The sequence below is a fragment of the Protopterus annectens genome, chromosome 6.part1 (genome assembly GCF_019279795.1).
Source record: "Protopterus annectens isolate FY-2018-M chromosome 6.part1, PAN1.0, whole genome shotgun sequence".
NCBI classification, from domain to species: domain Eukaryota; kingdom Metazoa; phylum Chordata; order Ceratodontiformes; family Protopteridae; genus Protopterus; species Protopterus annectens.
In genome coordinates this window covers 265,815,766-265,836,040 of record NC_056738.1, presented here as the reverse complement: position 1 = coordinate 265,836,040, position 20,275 = coordinate 265,815,766, and the positions used below count along the sequence as shown (strand labels likewise).

At 40.8% G+C, this 20,275-nt stretch overlaps 1 protein-coding gene across 1 annotated transcript in view; it reads right to left on the bottom strand.

The window, feature by feature from the left end:
• The window catches only part of LOC122805501 (putative methyltransferase DDB_G0268948), a 262,527-nt gene extending 243,936 nt beyond the window's left edge, over positions 1 to 18,591 (bottom strand). Inside the window, exon 1 of the mRNA XM_044075693.1 lies at positions 18,464 to 18,591. The gene's annotated coding sequence lies outside the window, so the exon portion shown is untranslated. The remainder of the gene's footprint in view (positions 1 to 18,463) is intronic.
• Between the last annotated feature and the right edge of the window lie 1,684 nt (positions 18,592 to 20,275).

Below are 20,275 nucleotides of genomic sequence, written 5' to 3'. Positions count from 1 at the left end.
AATTAAGTATGTAAGAAATTATCCTAGCTGATATTATGGAGATGTATGTTCCAATATTACTTCATTTATATTACAGCTGCAGGTGTGCGTTCCGTGAATCGGCGGGCCAGGTTCTCTGGGGTGCGTACAAGGCAGAGGCGTGGAACTGGTTGGCACATGATCTCACCGGTGCCACAGGCATACCAAGGACTGGTGAACAGGTCCATCACCTCCATGCGGACCTGAAGAGATGAAAGCAGGACCAACTGAACCGTTGGATCCAGGAGGCCCGGCAAATGCCCAACGCCCCACTACTGAGTAAGTATCCATGTAATTAAGTATGCAAGAAATTATCCTAGCTGATATTATGGAGATGTATGTTCCAATATTACTTCATTTATATTACAGCTGCAGGTGTGCGTTCTGTGAATCGGCGAGCCTATGATGATAGGCTGGTGCAGTTGCGCCACCAGGCAGGTTAGTGATTATTTTGCTGTAATTGTTATAGAATATAAGTGAGACAGCTTGTAAAAGAGTTCAGTGTTGTTACATATTAATAAAGTTCAAACAACACTACAAGAAAGATTCTGCTAGTACTGTATGATTAGATAAGTGATGCAGCCTGTAATCCAAAAATAAAAATTAAACAAGTCTGAAATACAGATTTTCCACCTGTATTGTAATATCAGATAACTTGCTTCAGCCTGAAAATTACTGGTAAACAAGCTAAAGACGATAGACATGTGTCAAATACATCCCCTTTGAAAATCTACCATATGAAACAAGTGAGTCTGTTGGAAAGGATCGTTGTAACCAAGTAAGAAATGTTAATAACGCGTAGAATTAAGTACCATCTTGAATTGTACAAATAAAACAAGTGAGAGTGTGAGAAAGAGGTATGAATTGACCAAGAAATCTGTAATAAGTCTTGAATAAAGTTATACTGCAGTCAGTACATAATTAAATGAATGAGACAGCCACGACCAAAGAGTGAAATGTTTGTAATAAAGTACTGAAGCTGGAATGTGTCTGTCCCACAATTTGGATATGTTGCTGTACCCTTGCAATATGGAGATAGTATGGTTGTATGAAATACTGAACATCCACAGTTGTCTAGAGCCATATAAATCAAATGTAGCAGGATGCTGTACCTGAACACAGCCAGATATGAACGTGTATGAATACAAATGCAATGTATATTAATGTAGCAGTAACATTCCCATCACCAACATTCCTAAGGTTACATATGGGAAACTGTACTAAGACCTGTAGGGTATATATATCTGCAGCTACTAGAAATGTACAGCATATGCATAAGTAGTTGAAGTTGTCAATGAAATATTTCTTCACCCTACCCTATTTTCACAAAAAATGCCATTCCACACCAAACTGGGTATGTGCATTCACAGTTAATTCCCATGGACATTTGTCCTGTTGGTTCATACATATCTGCATGTACGTTGACGCATGTGCCGTGTTCACATATCCAAACCTGATGGCCTGTTGCCATCAATCAACCCTGCATGCTGTTGGATTGTGTACTGTTGTTCAAAATATGCATGTGTTATGCTTGCTGTTCAATGTTTGAAATTCATGGGTGTTTGGTTAATGGGAATACTGATGCATGCTGTTACAACTAATTTTGAATGGTATTGTTTGTTACTAACCCAAAATGTCATAAAATATTGCTAAACATAGGACAAAAGGGAAGGCGGGTTCCAGCGGACCCACCTCTCCCACCTCAGCTGGCGAGTGCACCTGGCACTAGTTCCCAGGCCGGAACCTCCTCCGGTGGCCCTGTGCCACCTTTGGGTGGAAGCGCTGTAGGGCATGGGGCTCGTCCCCCCCCTGCAAGCGTGGCCGGAGGAGAACATCCACTCACCCTCCAAAGTGTCCGGTCTGTGGTGCGTAGCGAGATCAGGCATTCTGTGCTTGAAACCCTACGCCAGCTTGAGGCACGGGTGGCGCAACTCATGGGTGTGCCTGCCCGTCCAACACAGTCCCCAGCACAGCCCTGTTCTGGGCAGTGAAGGTGCAGTGGCAACTGCCCATGGGTGGGGATCTCAGTTCCACTGTTGCCATCTGTGGGTTCATGGGCTCGCGATATCCAAACATCCGTCCCCGTCAATTGTGTTCCCCCCCCCACGTGTTATACTCCACCCCTGTATTCGTCTTGTTTGCCTTGTCTGTTAACCTCCCCTACCTACCTCCCCAAATATACCTACTTCCTGTACCTCACATTCCATTCTCACCTGAAAAAAAAAATAAAAAAGGGCACTCTGTTCCCACAAAAAAATTACGCCCCATACATAGCTGCCCATTTTGCAGACATGTCTGCTGGACATGTGAACTGGTAATTACAAATGGCTGTACAACATATTTTGTTGTCCTCACCCCTCTCTCAGGGGTGGAAGGTTTCAAATTTCACACCAAATTACACACATATGCACAGCTGTTGCTGATAAAGAAATGGGCAGCTATGGACCTTTCCTACATCCTTCCTGCAAATCCCAAGCTTGTTTTCCTACTGTCCTACCCTCTTTGTGCCCCCTTTTTCACCACTTTCCTATCTCCCCATTTTCTTTTCTTTAAAAGAAATTAGCGTGGGTGTGCGCGAGAGTAAGCACTTTGAAGCAGTAGTCAGCGGGTATGAGCTTGTGTGCGGTTAGCTAAGCGACTGTGCGCATGTGTGAGCATCGTGCAAACCAGCGCTAACCCGCTTACAATTGCTTAAAAGTGCCTTAGTCACTCTGAATGACAAGGCCTGTAGTCTGCTCAGCAGCAAAATAAAATTCCTCTGTCAGTCTCAAACCCAGGACCTTGGAAACACTGGTCTGCATGACCTACCACTAAGCCATGATTGATATACAAGAACTTTGTGCTGAAAGTAATATATCATGAAATAGTAGGACTGAATGTAAAGGGAATATAGGAAGGTTATTACACAAAGCTTTTCTTGTATCTTTACTGGCAATTCTTGTGGAATTGCATTACATTAGTGTGATAAGAGAAACAGCCATGCTAGTAGGCAATAATGTGACAGTAGCACCTTGCAAACCACACACACTATCAGAGCAGGATAAACACTGCCATATTTGAATAGGTAAGAGGCCAGACCTCGCAACTGTGATTGATTTTCAGGGATGTTCCTGATTTGCAAACAAATGTTAACTGTGCCCCACTGACTCCCTGTGAAATGTACTAACAGTAGGCAGAAAGGTGTGGAATCCCACGTAATGGTAACTCTCAATTAGTTAAAGTATGCACTACTCGCATGTCAGAAATGGTGTAGTAATACATATGCTCAAAATACACCACAGTCACAACTGCAGAATATCTGAAATATATCACGGGTGTATCCCACTGATATGTACCATTCCCTGAGGCTGCTAAAATATACACCTGAGAGTATCTGAGGCCTGCAAGTGTCAGAAACTCACAGGCACATCATTCTGTCTGCTGTCACACACTCTGTGAATAGCTGTAGAATTGCTTCCACAAGCACACCCTCATGTAGGAGTACAACACAGAAATATCAAAGGATGTAGCCATCTAATAAAATAAGGACAGTATAGCAGTTTACAAGCACTGCATGTGCCTGATATTCATAACTGTTAGTACAAAGTAAAAGGCCCCACTACTGCTCAGCAGCAAAATAAGATACCCTTGTAGGTGTCAAACCCCACATCTTGGCCTTACCAGACTGCATGCAGTACCACCAAACCACACCAAACATATAAGGAATTGCTGCTGAAAGAAATATATCATGCATTACAAGGAGTGAATGTAAATGGAAAATAGGAAAGCCATAGCAACACATTCCAGTAAAGACACTTAGCAGGCCTTCAAGGAGTGAATGTAAAGGCTAAATAGTGAAGCCATAGCAACAAATTGCAAGAGCTACTGTTGTATACCAGTTAATCCACAAGTCCCACAGGAGAGCACATACTCCCATGTAAACAGTATTAGTATTATTAGGTGTCAGTTAACATACACACTGAGAAGAATGAACTGGAAGAAGCAACAGTCAGGTTTCAGTACAACATGCATTTCAGTGCCTACAACACAGCCTTAGATATGAGAGACATACCAACCTTTACACTCACAGAACAGTGTCTACAGCAAACCAGCATAGTCCCCACCTTGAAAAACTGAAAGGGCTACGCCTACCTAACCTAACATTTTATAGCACTGTCCTGACATCATAGTGAGAACTGCAATTACCACACAGCAGGCTGCATGCAATTAGTAAATGCTGGCTAACAATTGGTGCAGAGGCCATCACATGCACATGTGCAGATACCTACAAAAGCAGCCTGTACTCCCAGTCCACACATGCAATAATATCACTGCAGCAACTGCAGGGAGAGAGAGAGAGAGAGAGAGAGAGAGAGACAAAAAAAAAATAATAAAAAGAAAAAAACATCAAGACAGCAGCAGCAAGCCATCTAAAACAGCAGTCAGAAACAAAGGTAATGTAAAGTACATAATCTAATAATCTACATACTGTGAACCCTCCATATGTGTTAGCAGTCTGTATCTATATTTATATGAAGATGTGCATAGGGCAAGGGACATACTGCAAATGTTAGTGAAGGCTGGACATACATATGTAGTTGAAGGTTGCTAACAGTATGCTGCCGTAGGCCCAGGACAATAGCATACTACCTACCTATGACACAATGCACACACACAGCCTGTACTCCCAGTCCACACATGCAATAATATCACTGCAGCAACTGCAGGGAGAGAGAGAGAGAGAGAGAGAGAGAGAGAGAGACCAAAAAAAAATAATAAAAAGAAAAAAAACATCAAGACAGCAGCAGCAAGCCATCCAAAACAGCAGTCAGAAACAAAGGTAATGTAAAGTACATAATCTAATAATCTACATACTGTGAACCCTTCATATGTGTTAGCAGTGGGTATCCATATTTATATGAAGATGTGCATAGGGCAAGGGACATACTGCAACTGTTAGTGAAGGCAGGACATACATATGTAGTTGAAGGTTGCTAACAGTATGCTGCCGTAGGCCCAGGGCCAATAGCATACTACCTACATATGACACAATGCACACACACATGTACTCAGTGCAATACCAACTATGTGAGGTGGAATGAGTGTGCCACTAACTGTGTGCAAAGTCTGTAATGGTGTGATTGCTCAGCATGACTTTGTGTCTGTCATGGTACTGTGTGTCCTTGGTGTGAGGCCAGAGAAAGATGTGTCAGTTATTGGGATACAAACATACTACATTGCCATATGTTGTGCTGTGGTTCCGTGTATACGACTGCAGTGTACGTAGGGGTATGGCCGCAAAGACTAGGGTGCATTACCATTGAAATTGTAACTGTGCATTGCATGCATTGCATGGGATGACAATATTCCCCATCCATTACCTTAATACATACCCCCAGTGTGAGGGTGTGCATTGGACCTCAAAAAGTGTGCTGAGTGCTGGTGTATACTAGTTTGTTGTAAGGAGTGTGGCAGGCACTGTCACACAGTTGTTGGCTGAGCACTATGTGGCAATTTACATGTGTATCCCCTGATAGACAGACAGATGCTATATATGGCAGTTCAGTGATATCAGTACAGTAGAGTATTGTGTGTGCCATGTTACTTGCTGACATATTTTCCTTTTCCTTCCAGGGCAATGGTGCATCAGCGCAACCCCTGTTATTCGTCAGCAGAGGATGAGGAGATGCACCAGAGCCTGGTGCGGGATTTTTCAACACTCTTTTCCCGGACCAGCCAGAACCAGCAGGAGAGGGCTGCACTGTGGCAAGACCTTGTTCGTCGGGTAAATGACATAGGCATGCATAACCGGACATATGAACAGGTACGCCATCACTGCAGTGATTTAATTAGAAATGTCCGTCAGCGTGCGTCTGATATCCACAGGCAACAGCTTGCCACAGGTGGTGGGGCACCTATACACCCCCCCTTCACCAGACTGGAGGAGCTCCTTCTAAGTGTTGTGGCTCCAGCCCAACAACAACAACATCCACAGACGTGTGTAATGATGGAGGCTGGAGCCACCCAGCATGTGGACATGGAGTGTGCAGGTAACATGCCATATCTGTAGTTGACTGTTCTCTGCACTGGTAGTTTATGCATGTGTGAGATGTGTACTGTGTTTGTAGCTGTTATCCTGGACATTATTGTGCAAGATTGATATTCTCAATATCAGCAGTACACCTGTGAAAGCCAAGTGTTGTACTACTGTACTGTATCATACTCACAGTATCAATGGCACAGTTGTGCCCACTGACAATAACTGTCTTATTTGTGCAGGTACCTCTGGAGTAACAGCAAGGCAGCCAATCCATGCTGGTGAGTGTGTAATAACAATACTTTTAATACTAATGATGATAATAATAGTAATAATACCCTCAAACAGTATTGTTATGTGTTGGATTGCAGGTGTGTTTGTGTGTGTGTGTTTGTATCTCATGTACTGAGGAGTGTGCGTGTGCCAATGTGTGCATGTGCCCGTGTGCATCTGTGGTAACATTGTGTACACATTGTAAACTGTGTTTCCTGTTTTCCTCTCACAGGTTCTGGTGTTGCTCTGGTGGTGTGCAGCAGGGAACCTGAAGCCACTGCTGGGGATAGTGATAATGATGATACATGTGTAATGGCACAGGGAAGTGTGTCAGGGTCTGTTGTTGGTCAGCCAATCGACAGTACACAGCAGTCAACCCCATCAATGCACACAGTCATCCTGCCGATACATCCATTGTCACCAATGTCCTTAGCTGAGGGACAGCATACAGTGGGCAGTGACCAGGGTAATGTGATATCAGTGGCACATGCATCCCCTCACAGCAGCCATGGCCAGAGTCCTGACATGGTACCACACAGGCAGATGTCCAGGGGTTCTCGTGGGAGCATCCGTGGCCGTACTGCCCCTGTCAGACATGCCCACAGAGGTCTTTCAACCTCAGCTATGTTCCGGGCAGTAATGCAGGCACAGGCACGTATGGAATGGTACACCAGACAGGGTCTGAGGGAGCTTAGAGCACATCGCATTACTATGAATGACACTATGAGTGACGTTGCGGCTGCCATTTGTACTGTCGGCGAGGTCATTGACAGACATTGGGGGGACACATTAGATCTGTTCCACAACTACATGTCCATGAGCCAGGGCAATGCAGGATGGTTGAGGCGTCGACGTGGACGTATGCCAGCAACATCAGCAGCTGGCAGTCGTCGTGGACGACAACAAACCCGCAGCCGCTCCCATAGTGCCAGTACCAGCCCCAGCAATGCTGGGTCTGTGCTGTCATCAGACCGCCCTAGGAGACCACGTGCACGTGGCTCTGGACAGTCCCAGCAGGGACATGTGTCCAGTCATCAACCAACTGCTTCTGATGACAGTACCCAGTCTGGCTTAGTACCTGATACTGTCCGTAGCACCCCTGCCAGGCACAGGTACCGTGTCCGTGGCCAGAGACAGTGATCTATATGATCTGGCAGGTACAGTCTGTGGCTGTCCACAAACACCCGTATATGGCAGCCATGAGGTGGAACTGTGTGCACGCATACACACATGCATAATGCTAACACCTAGTGCTAACACATACACACACACACCGCATCAACATTGCCCGTGTTGTACTGTTGTCCCTCACTAAAACACACACACATACATGTCAATTAGATGTATCAGTGGCAGACTCAGGCATACCAAGTACACACCCTGTGCATATGATGAAACTGTGCCACCTCCTGCAATCTGTCACATTGATGCAGGAACAGGATAACATGGTGCTGATGCACAGGGTGACTACATAGAACTGTAGTAATATTATCATGTTTCACTTGAAAGAAAGTTACTATTGCATTTAAGTTACCTGTAACACATTGCATTTAAGTTACCTGGCACTTGCTCACTAAAGCAATTATATAAGTCAGCACTAAAATATTAAAAGCACTACACCCTCACAAACTCCCCTTGAGTACCTCGTTCCCCAATGGCCCTTTTTTTTCAATTATAAAGGAATTCCCAATACTATTCTAGCATGTCCAAAGGTCAGTTGTCAATCTCCTCTCCAGTCCAGCTGGTGAATCTGGGAATCTTGAGGCAATGTTACAACTGCCTCATGTACACAGACAACCCTCTCCTCCTCCCAACAAATTCCAACACATGTGAGAAATGCAACCATATAGCCATACTGGAGGCTAAGCTCTCTCAACTCAGTATTGGCGAAACCAGTCAGGAGGAGAAGGAAACCACACTCACTACAATTCCAGTCTCACATAGACCTACCATGACAGCAAATCAAACACATAAACACACAAAAACATACTCGGAGGCTCTAAATAAAAATCTGCCTTAGCAGCAGAGACCTCCAAAGCAGACACCCAAGCAACCGCTACCCCAAAACAAAACACTTGCAACACATAGCTCACAAAGCCAGTGTGCCGAACAGTCACAGCCCTTAAGGCTAAACAACACACCTGATACACTTGTAATAGGTGACTCTATCGTCAAGCACACTGACGTCCCACTCACCAGGCTGAACAAGGAGAAGGTCACGGTGAGCTGCCTGTCGGGCGCTAGGATCCGCCACATAACACAAGCACTCAGGTCACTCCAAGGCAAGTACAAATATGACTCAGTCATTGTCCATGCTGGTGTGAATGACCTGAGACATACCTCCCTGGACTACATGAAAAGAGACATAGAGGAGCTCTCTGAGCATGTAGCCCAGGCCAGTATGACCCTGACCTTGAGTAGCATCTTACCCTCACCAAGAATGATGCCACAATATGAAGACAAGATGATCAATTTCAACAATTGGCTTAAGAATTGGTGTCATTCAAAGGGGATCCAATGCCTGTCAGCCTGGCATGACATGCTCGACAAGCCACGATGCTTCGCTAGGGATGGCTTGCACCTGTCACCCCTGGGCTGTCGGATATTGGCAAAGGCTCTTGCTACCCCATAGTGCCTTTTTTAGGCAAGGCTCAAAAGACAAACCCACCTCCATAGGTATCACAAGGGATAAGAAACTAAGAGTAATGCTACTCAATGCCAGAAGTCTAAACCGCAAGATGCACACACTCGAAACTCTCCTTAGCATGGAGAACATCGATATCTGTGCAGTAACAGAAACCTGGTTCAAGGCTCCCGAGAGCACCCCAGCACTACCAGGTTATACCGCATACCATGCTTTTCAGCCCCAAAACTTGGACCAAACCACAAAAGGAGGGGGAGAATCAATATTCGTCAAAGACTTTGGCGTTATCCATAGTGTACACCTTCCATTTCTTGGCTTTCCCATGCCTACTTGTTGACACTCCTCTTTCCATGATGTGTCACTGACATCTTTCACATGCCACTGTGCTCCAATGAGCTTCATTTATTTCATACATACCCCCCTGTGATGTCACCTATCTCCTACTCTGTTACTCCCCCTTATCCTACTCCTACACTCCAGGGAATGTGCTCATTTGCTATGCTACATTGCGATTCACTATCCTACCACTCATTTACATAGGATTGCCTACTAATGCTTAGTTACATGTCTTACACTCAGCTTCCCCCCTTAGCAACCCCTACTCGGTGGCCATGTTGTTTTCAGCCTGCTATTCCCTTACATTGTAAATTCATGCTTTGTGGGTTTTAAATTTTTATTTCTCTGTTTTTTATAGCGCAGCCCATTTGCGTGGCGCTGCGCTATGTTTAAACATCGATCGCCGAAAAAAAAAATTTTTTATTTCATTTTTGCATTGGGGTACGTTGCCAGTGGCCACATATTTGGGCATTGGCATGCTGCCTGGAACATATGCAACCTTTATTTGGAGCTAACAAGGCTCCATTGTGTTATTTGCAGAACAGTACTCAGTTGTCAACTGAGTACATTTCTGCAGATAACACGGCTCTTAGACGGGCAGGTTTCTGCTTCCTGGATCGCTAGATTACCTCATTTGCATGCCTTTCGGCTGCAAGTGAGGTAATTAGCTTATCCACGGCCTGTCCGTGTAAGAGCCATTTTAGGTGCTCTCTTACACGCAAATACAGGCTGTTCCTGGATCGCTATGGCTGCATGGAGTCTTACACTACTCTTAGACTCCGTGCAAGCCATCGTGAATCCTGCCCATTGTGTGTAAATGTTGTAGTTACGTAGATAAAAGAATGAATTCACTGGACCAATGTTAGCAGTATAACCCATTCCTTTTTTCAAATATTAACAGCTAAAATGGGCCTATTTTCTGTAGAGTTAGTTGCTAGAGAAATCTTTATAGCACTTTACTAATGTCAGCAAAACACAATATCTGGATACAAGATTGTGAGTAAGAAACAACACTGAAAACTACAGAATGTGTATGTTTTTCCATATATGCAGCAGACTAAGACAAATCTCTTTCTGAAACAAAGTGAGAACTGAACAGAAAAACTTGCTAAGTCGTCCAAGACCCATGCCAGGGAAAAAGGAGTTAGTTACTGCGGGGTTTCTAGGTCTTACAACATTTAGCAGTGTTACAGAAAGGAAAAAATGGATACGATTAACTACATTGGATGGTGACGTTTTCTTTTAAATTCATCACTTTAGTATACAGTTATATGGCAAACACAATTTAATGGTTACTTCACAAGCCCACCCTCCACACACACAATTTCCCGTCTGCTTGTCTCTTTTGAATTTCTATCTTGACATCTCCTATGAGTTAACTACTCCTATCCCATTCTCTTTCACATCATCCAATTCATCTCCATAGCCCTGGTTGTACACAAATTCGCTTCCTGTCTCTTCACTTTTTAGTTGCCCTGTTCTTCCATTATTTAAGTTATTGTTCAGTCCTGCTCTTCTCATCCTCATGTCCTCCACATCTACTTTTTTGCCATACTGTATAACTCATTCTTAAACACTCAGTTCCTTCCTCCATTATTTTGATAAAGTATACTGGATATTACATAGATTTGGAGAAAATACACACACCACTAGGCTGCCAAGCACGACTTCCACTTTCCAAACTCAAGTTCAGAATAAAAAAGGCAATACTTATAACTAAATATTTTTATTTCATATAAGCGCTTTCATTTTACCTCAATGCAAAATGTCCTCAGATATACAACCAAACCAAATACTTTTATAGTAACCACCCATAATTTAAGCTAATTAAAACATCACATGACAATCTCAATAAAATGAAGAATCTTCCCTTTAAAAAACATACCTTTCCAAACCCATAAGCAGTACACTTTAAATAATTTAAACAGTTAAAACTACAAAATACACCCTTTACAAAAACATTTAAAAATAAACGTTATATATCATATTAAAACCATATTCAAACATCACTAAAACCCCTCACAATATATTTAAACAACCTATCTAGTAAGTGCTTTTAATTTCAAAATGTGGGCTTTTGATAGACTGTCACTAAGTCTCAGCCATGCATTAGCATTTAAAAGCATCTGCCAGGTCATTTCACATTTTTCTAACCAAATATTCCATGCCCCCCCATACACGTGAATTCCTTTCCACTTTATCCAAAATAATAAACTTAAAATGATGATCCAGATGCTCCCTAATATGTCTAAACAGTGCATTAGTCGATTTTTATCTTGTAATATCATAAATGTGTTCATATATTCGATTACAAAGTCAATGTTCAGTCTGACCTACATAAAAATTATTACAGACTTGACAAATTGCACTATAGACTATTCCCTTCGTATCATAATTATATCTGACTTTCACAAAAATGTTCTCATCATTGATTATTTTCTCACTCCCCACCAATATATACTTACACAGTTTGCATCTATCACATTTGTACATAATAGGATTAATACATAATGTCCTATCCTTTGCTTTCAGCCCATTTTTCAGGTTAAAACCTTTCTTATACACAATACAAGGCACTTCTCCCAATGTCTCATATATACTAATGTCCTCATGTAATAATGCCCAATTTTTACTCAAAATCCATGTCACTGTTGAACTTCCCAACTTAAAGGTAGTAATAAGGCTTTAGTATAACATGTCAGTTCCCCATTTCCTTCCGGTTCCTCCATTACTTCCACTCCCCCCATCTCATTCTCATTATGAATTGTCAGAAAAGGACTAAAATGCCCATTCCTCCTATTAAACATGACCTCACTAATCTCTTTGACCATCCAATTAGGGTACCCCGTCTTACAAAGCATGTCCAACAATATCCCACATTCCTGTTGAAAATCATTTAGGGTAGACATACGGGCAGCCCTAACCAGCTGCCCTTTAACCACCGCCTTCTTTTATGAACACAGGAGTGCACTAGCATAATGTAACATATTTGAGTACATTGGCTTCCTATGAATCCTAGTAGTGCAAGCAGCCAAATGTTGGTTGTTAACCATTCTCTCTGTGTGACTATTATATGTAAAAGACAAAAAGTTTGTATTTTTTGATTAATGTATTCAATAAATAATTGCAGTTGTTCTTGACTATTCTTTCAAATAACAAAAATATCATCCAAATAGCATAAATATAATCTAATGGATTCGAAACATTTACTGTTGAATACATAACCATGTTCCCATTGCAACATCACCACATTAGCAAACAGGGACCCCACCGGTGACCCCATCACTACAACCTCCTTTTGTAAATAAATACTTGCTTCAAAGAAGAACAACTTATTTTTTAAAATAATCGCCAACAACTTCTTGAATGAATTTGTTTTATCCTGTGAAACACCCTTTCGATTTAAATACTCTACAAACCATTTGATACCAATAATATGGGGGATGACCGTATACAAGTCCTTAACATTAGTTATTACTAGTATATCTGTTACACAGAAATCCAAATCATTAACCTTCTGAAGGAAGTGCCAGGAATCCCTGCACAAATGCTGCTCATCCTTAAGCAAATGCTTAAGGGATTCATCCAAACGTTTGGAACTAGCAGCAGTAATTGAACTCCTCCCATCCACTACAGGTCTCATGCGTAGGTTTTCTAACGATTTATGAATTTTTGGGGCTCCAAATATAGTAAGTATAAGCGGGACTTTACCTCCAAAAAATTATATTCTTCAACCATCAGTCTCCCTTTGATTAATATATCCCTTAGTTGTTCATTAATTCGACAATGAGCTCCATTCAGTTCATCCTTACTTGACACCTCATAAGCTCTTCCATTTAAAATTTCCAGTATGTATTCATTACATTTTCATCTATATGCATAATACCCCCGCCCTTAAACGGCTTCAATGCCCTTAACCTCTGTCTTTTGATAAACAAGGTATTGTCCATCTCATTTTCAGTAACATTATATTTCAACTGTTTGTTATCTCTCCCTAAACATAACCAAAAATCTAGTTCACACACTTTGTTAAAATTTAATATTATGTTTAATAATATACCTACTTAAATAAAGCTTAAAGTCCAATAATAAATCCATCAGCCTCGCCTTGCAGGAAGGCACAAAATTAATGCCTTTTGCAAATAAGTCCACAAAGGAAGTGTCCAATAAAACAGTCATAAAATTAAAAATCTTGAAATCCCCTTCAGTATTATAAGTCACCATGAGCTCATTACCAACCAATAAACTATTCCATGTTGCTTCTTCCTCCAATGGTAGAATAATCGAACACTGCTGCTCAGAATCCTCCTCGTAATTTACATTCTTCTGTTCGATTGAGCAAAACATGGGGGTCCACTGGCATAGTATATTGTTCTTAAACTCCTCCTGTTGATTGATGGAACTGGATTGTTCTGCTGCCGATTCCTGATTTGTTCCCATGGTCTAATTTGGGGAAAATCTTCCCCATCATTAATTTCCTCCTCACGACTGGTCGTCATAGGTCTTACAATTCTTCCACTGGAGTCGCTATGGGCATAAACAAGATTTTGTTGACCAACTTCTGCATTATCATTCCTTCAGGGAAAACCTTTCTACCCCAGACCTGTGAGTTAGGGGGTTCTGGATAAGCAACCCCTTGCATTTATTCTGTTCTATCCCTTTCCAGCTTATTGACCTTATTATTCCACAGTCTGTTAATTTGCTGCTCAATACTATAAAATATCCTTCTGTGTTCACCCTTATATTCCTGATACTTACGGTCACGGACAATCTCCTCATTAAATGCATTGACCTTGGCTGTAATTCTCTCAAGGAGCTTGACATTATGCTTAAAAATAACCTCCATAAATTCATACCCATGCCTATCAAATAAGGCAAAAAGTTCCCAATGGAGGGGAGAGTCTCTTTCATGTCCTGTAGGAAACTTCCACATCCTAAGACCCTCGAGACACGATTAACACACATGTATTCAAGAAGTAATTATTTTACAATTGCAACTTTTTGAGCTTTAAAAGCTTATAGTCCAAATCATTAATTTTATTGCATAGCAAGTCCACCTCATTGTTGACCTCCACGTTATTAAAACCTGTAAAATTCATTAACCAGTCTTTAAGCACGGGGACATCACCCAGCCCCCATTGTTCATAAGTAGGTACTAGGCTACTGGCCCTAGGGCCTATATAAGCCTAGCCAAATGGTACCCTGGCTTTTGCCACCCAAGAAAATTATTTTCCTGTGCCCCTGTCAAGCAGAGCCACAGAAGTGATCCCCGGGGTGAATTTCTTGTCTCCCATCCAATCTTCAAGATTTTTCTTGAAGAGTGCTAATGAGGAGCTTTGTTTGATATAGATAGGTAGTTTGTCCCAAAGTATGGGAAGTCTCTGAGACAGGAATCTATCCCTCCAGCATGTTCTGTTTAGATGGGAAAACTGGAGTATTTCCGTTGGAAGGTTGACTCGGGGTCATTGCCACATTGTAAACGAATTGTGGAGGATTAAATCCATCATTAATTACTTCCATTTCGGACCTATGAGGTCCAGTCCTCTGCTGCAAGAGGTCGTTGATTCTTTGAGACAATTGCTGCATCAATGAAGTGAGGTTCCCAACTGTTGATTGTAATCCATTAAAATCCAAACCATTTGCCTCAGAAAACATGGGTGGTGAAGAAGCAAGCACTTCAAAAGCCATAGCATAAGAAGACCTTCACGAACAGAACCCAACAAACAACAAACCGGAGAAAATACAAACACCACTAGGCTGCCAAGCATGACTTCCACTTTCCAAATTCAAGTTCTGATAAAAAAGGCAATACTTGTAACTAAATATTTTTATTTTATATAAGCGCTTTCATCTTACCTCAATACAAAACTTCCTCAGACATAAATAAACAACCAAACCAAATACATTTTAGTAACCACCCATCAATTATTTTGATTTGTCGAAATGTGGTAGATGCAAACTATGCAAGTACATATTGGTGGGGGGGGTGAGATAATTAATTATAAGAAAAAGTTTGTGAAAGGCAGATATAATTGTGATACGAAGGAAATAGTCTATACTGCAATTTAAGTCTGTAATAATTTTTTATGTAGGTAAGACTGAACGTCAACTATGTGATTGAATATATGAACACATTTATGATACTAAAAGAGAAAAATCGACTAATGCATGGTTTAGACATATTAGGGAGCATCTGGATCATCATTTTAAGTTTATTATTTTTGATAAAGTGGAAAGGAATCCATGGGGGGATGGGGACCATGGAATATTTGGTTAGAAAAATGTGAAATGACCTGGCAGATGCTTTTAAATGCTAATGTGTGGCCAGGACTTAATGACAGTCTATCTATAGCCCCTGTTTTGAAATTAAAAGCACTTACTAGATAGGTTGTTTAAATATAATATATTTTTTGTGTCAGGGGTTTTTAGTGAAGTTTGAATATGGTTGCAATATGATATGCATCATTTATAAAATGTTGAATTTTTAAATAATATTTCTGCAAAATGTCTATTTTGCAGTTTTACCTGTTTATTTAAAAGTGTATTGCTTACTGGTATGGAAATGTATGCCTTTTTAAAGGGGAGGTTCTTAATTTTGAGATTGTCATGTGATGTTTTAATTAGCTCAGTTGATGGGTGGTTACTATAAAAGTATTTGGATTGGTTGTGTATTTACATCCGAGGAAGTTTTGCATTGAGGTAAAATGAAAGTGCTTACATAAAATCAAAATATTTAGTTATAAGTATTGCCTTTTTTATTCAGAACTTGAGTTTGGAACATGGAAGTCATGCTTGGCAGCCTAGCAGTGTGTGTGTATTTTATACAGTTTGTCATTTGTTGGGTTCTGTTCGTAAATTACAATGAGTTGGTCTAAAGTTATTATGACTTGCCTTTGCTATGCTAAGTTTCCAAAGAACCCAGTGCATCATATTTAGAACTGTCACCTTCGCATGTATCCTATATCCCTGTTCCACAGTCACCAGTGGAAGCTCCCTTTATCTGCATTATCCCTGAATAAACAGAACACAGACTACACTGGCCCCAAGCCATTGGAATGGTATGGCAAAGGGGCTGGCTGTTAGGAGGCATAGTTAACACTGTGGAAGAGATACCAATCATCCCTGCAAAAACTATTATTAAGTGATCATGGCTGCTTAAATGATAGTCAAAGTTTGTATTAGGAACTGTTGTAAAGAGTTAGTATTGCTCTTTGTTACAATTTAGAACAGGTGTTTGCAGCATCTTAGAAAAAAGAGCCGTTATGTACATACAAAATGTCTCTGTTTGGGTGAAGCCTTTTTTGTGGAGGTCATTCAGTGAACTGAGCTAGGAACTATTACACCTTTTACAGTTCTTTACCACAGTTTAGCAAAAGTGTGATGCAGCAGTATGACATAAAGTAATGAGCGGCCTTTATTTATTTATTTGGGGTCTCGGTTTTGAGAAAAATGTTTTTGCCACTCAACTTCAAAGGGGTGTGTGTGTGTGGGGGGGGGTGCCTTGCCAAGGGTACCAACTGGCTGCACCCTTCCCTGCACCTTCATCTAATATAACGAGTTTCCTCTGGTATTCAATTTGTATGCTTAACTCGTGCTGCTGCATTTAAACACACATAATTCTGCACAGCATAACATATATAACTTTGGACTGATTACCAGAGTACTAATGTCTGTAAAAATATTGTGTATATCCAAGCCTTACAAGGAAGTAAACTACATCTAGAATTCTACATCCCTTTCAGATGCTGATTTCCATGTATTTAACACACGTTATAATTTTATTCAGCTGATGTTTTTTTTTTCTTACTGCATGTTATCCTACATTATCTCTTGTTTACCCTTCGTGTATGCTCATTTCTCTGAGACTGGAAATTATAACTGTGGACACTATACCGATTAGCATTTCGTGTTTATCAGTCTTTGTCCTTGGGCCACCACTGTATACATATTATACTCACGTGCACTTCCTGATGGTACTAATCGAGGTCATGACAGAGTTAACCAATGACTGTAACAAATATGGTTGTCAATCAAGACATATCCGCCCCAAAATTGCGCGAAAATTTAGTAACTAATCTGGATTTCTGGCATTGGTTATTTACCAAGAAAAAAAAAATTTAAATAAAACGCTGAAGAGTTACATATACGGCGTTTAGACAGATAAAATACTTTGTGTAGATGGTAGTTTACCGCATCAGGGGTATGATACCAATTTAAATGAACCCTTAAAAAAGGGCACTGCCTTCTTGTACTCTGCTTCAAAATCTAAATTACTGGAATCACAAAACTTCCTAGAAACGAAATAAGTTAACTGTTTTCACTTGACAGTAACAATAAAACAGTGACCACTGTTAACACCCCATGGGGCAAATTATCATTCATTTGCTGGCAACCACTTTTTAAACATCTGGGATCCGTCAAATAATCTAATAGCAGTTATAGGATTGCAGCATTTTTTATCTTCTTCAGTACGTCCCACAAATCCGTGAAAAGATTTGCGGAACTGAAATCATTATGACTAAACTCGCTCAACAATATGACTTGCAGATCTGCTATAAACCTTTACACGCCAACCCATATAACCTTACTTACCCTCAAAAATAAGCGCACCACTGCCTCCCACAGCTCCACACTAACATGCGTTGCATCCTAAAACCTACACAGTAACGAAAGCAAAGCATTATGGTAGAGGGAGTTTGTAGCAAGTAAATTTATTTCCATTTGCAATACATCATAGTACTCAAGGTGCTATTTGCTGATATCGAGGTGCCGCATTATGACTTAAAGCCTAGGTGCTGATAATTTATTCTAGTGCTTTAAGTAATTAGATCAGGTATTTGAAAAAAATATATTGTTGATTTGTACAGCAAAATGCATTCATTTTTGTGTATATTTTCAAATAGATATACAGGTAGACGTCGTAGCTGTAAAGTTTCAAAAGTTCCTGGTTTTAAATCATAAGTTCGGCCTGTTTATCGTAAAATTTGTGATTTTCTAGCACATTGTGGAGGTTTGCTGTCACAAAAAACAAATGCAACCCCCGTTGTTCTGGTAACGTTCTCATTACAAAAAAGCAACATTTACAATATCTCACCCCGCCCCATGTTAATTTTTGGCATTGTCCTTCTTGCGCTGATGAGTTTGATATGTATGCAGTGAGTTATTTGGTACCTTACCTTCTTATTTTATTTCGGATACAGACTTTATGTGCTTCAGGGCATACTTCTCAGTTGTATAGATTTTCGGAGAATGTCCAGATTTTTGCTTCATATAAGCCGAAAGGCACAACAACAACATTGAGGAATGGAGTCAGAAAATAATGACAGATATTTGAGATGCAATTGCAGGCTTCATACCTTCAGAAAATGTACGTCAATGTAAAACTTGTTATTCTATCAACTTTCTAAGTTTGTAAGAGCAATATTTAAAAATTGTCCCTCTTTTTTTGCCCCGCCCATTATTTCTGATTTTGCCGGATTTCGTATAGGAGCTTGAGAGCAATACTTCAGGGTCGGACTCGCAGGGGAATTGGAGACCATCCCGGCACATAGTGGCATAGCTAGCTTTAGGCACCAGCGAACCCTGTCGTCGTGGGGGGCCCCCAACCACAGCAAGTTATGTTATCCTGATATTTTGTAGCATGTCTGTCAAACCAACAAAAGCTAGTACAGCAATCTTGTATACTTAAAAAACCAGGTGGATAATAATTCACTTGTGTCGCCTTTAAAATCCAAAGATATCTTATCAGGTAACAGGCTTCATAATTCCATTAAATATTTTACCACTGATGTAATGCTACAAACACTACTAGTGGACATTATTTCTACTAAAACTAACAACATAGCCAGCATTAGGTACCTGCCAATACCCGTAGTTGCAGGACAGGGTTGGCCTTGGGTCAAGTGGTGCCCTAGGCAAAAGGGTTCCACAGCGCCCCCTACTAACACCACCTGGTGCCCTATCCTGTTCTGTTTCCACCATCTAGTTTACTGGAAAAGCACCCCTGACAGAGCGGCGCCCTAGGCGGCCTATGCCTAAGGCTGGCTATGCTGCAGGGGGTCCTTTAGTCATCCTTGGCTGTGTGGGGGACCCCACAAAAGCTGCTGCTGGTTGGGGAAAAATAAGGATTAAAAAAATTATTAATTTCACAATTATGGTCCTTAACCTGAACATGGCTGTGATATGACCCCTTTAGGATAAAGCTGATAATGGATACGAGCAAGATAAGCACTAGAGAGATCAACAGCCCAGAGTGACTAATCTCACTGCATATCTTCCTCATGGATGGTTTTCTCTTCCATGGAGTTTTATAAATACTGGCAGAACACCCAATACTATAACTCTCAACTTCTTTGCCAAAGAATTCATCTTGGTGCAAAAAATAATATCAGAATAAAGTCTCAAAATCAAGAACACACTTTAAATATTACTCTAATTCACTTAAAAAGTTAATAGAATAACAGCTATTGCATCAACATGCATTTTTGGACAATAAATGTAAAACTCTGATGTCTGGATTTATTGACTGTAATTTTGAGTGATTTACCAGCAAATCAAACTTTTTACAAGAGACAGAGCAAAATCAGGGAAGGTCTGTGAAATCAGGGGCAGTGACATATATGCATTACTCCTCGACAAGGTAAATAAAAGTGACTTAGCCCTGCTGCTGTTTGATAACTGCTAAACAGCAGTCACTGATATGGTGTAGGATTATCAGTGTTGCACAATGTATTGCTATTTGCTATAATAAGTACAAGACTAATATTGCAATGGCTTATACGTGTGTGTGTCTGTGTAAAAAAATATCACTGATATTTATCTGTGCACACACCCAGTAATGCTAGGACACATATGTTATTCTGGGGTATCAGTAAAAAGTACAGCTAACAAGTAATTATATTTTTAAAAAGTAAGGTATAAAATATATCATAAAACATTCAGACACTTAGATCTTCTAGGATTCTGGTGTCCCATACTCTCTGGACTGT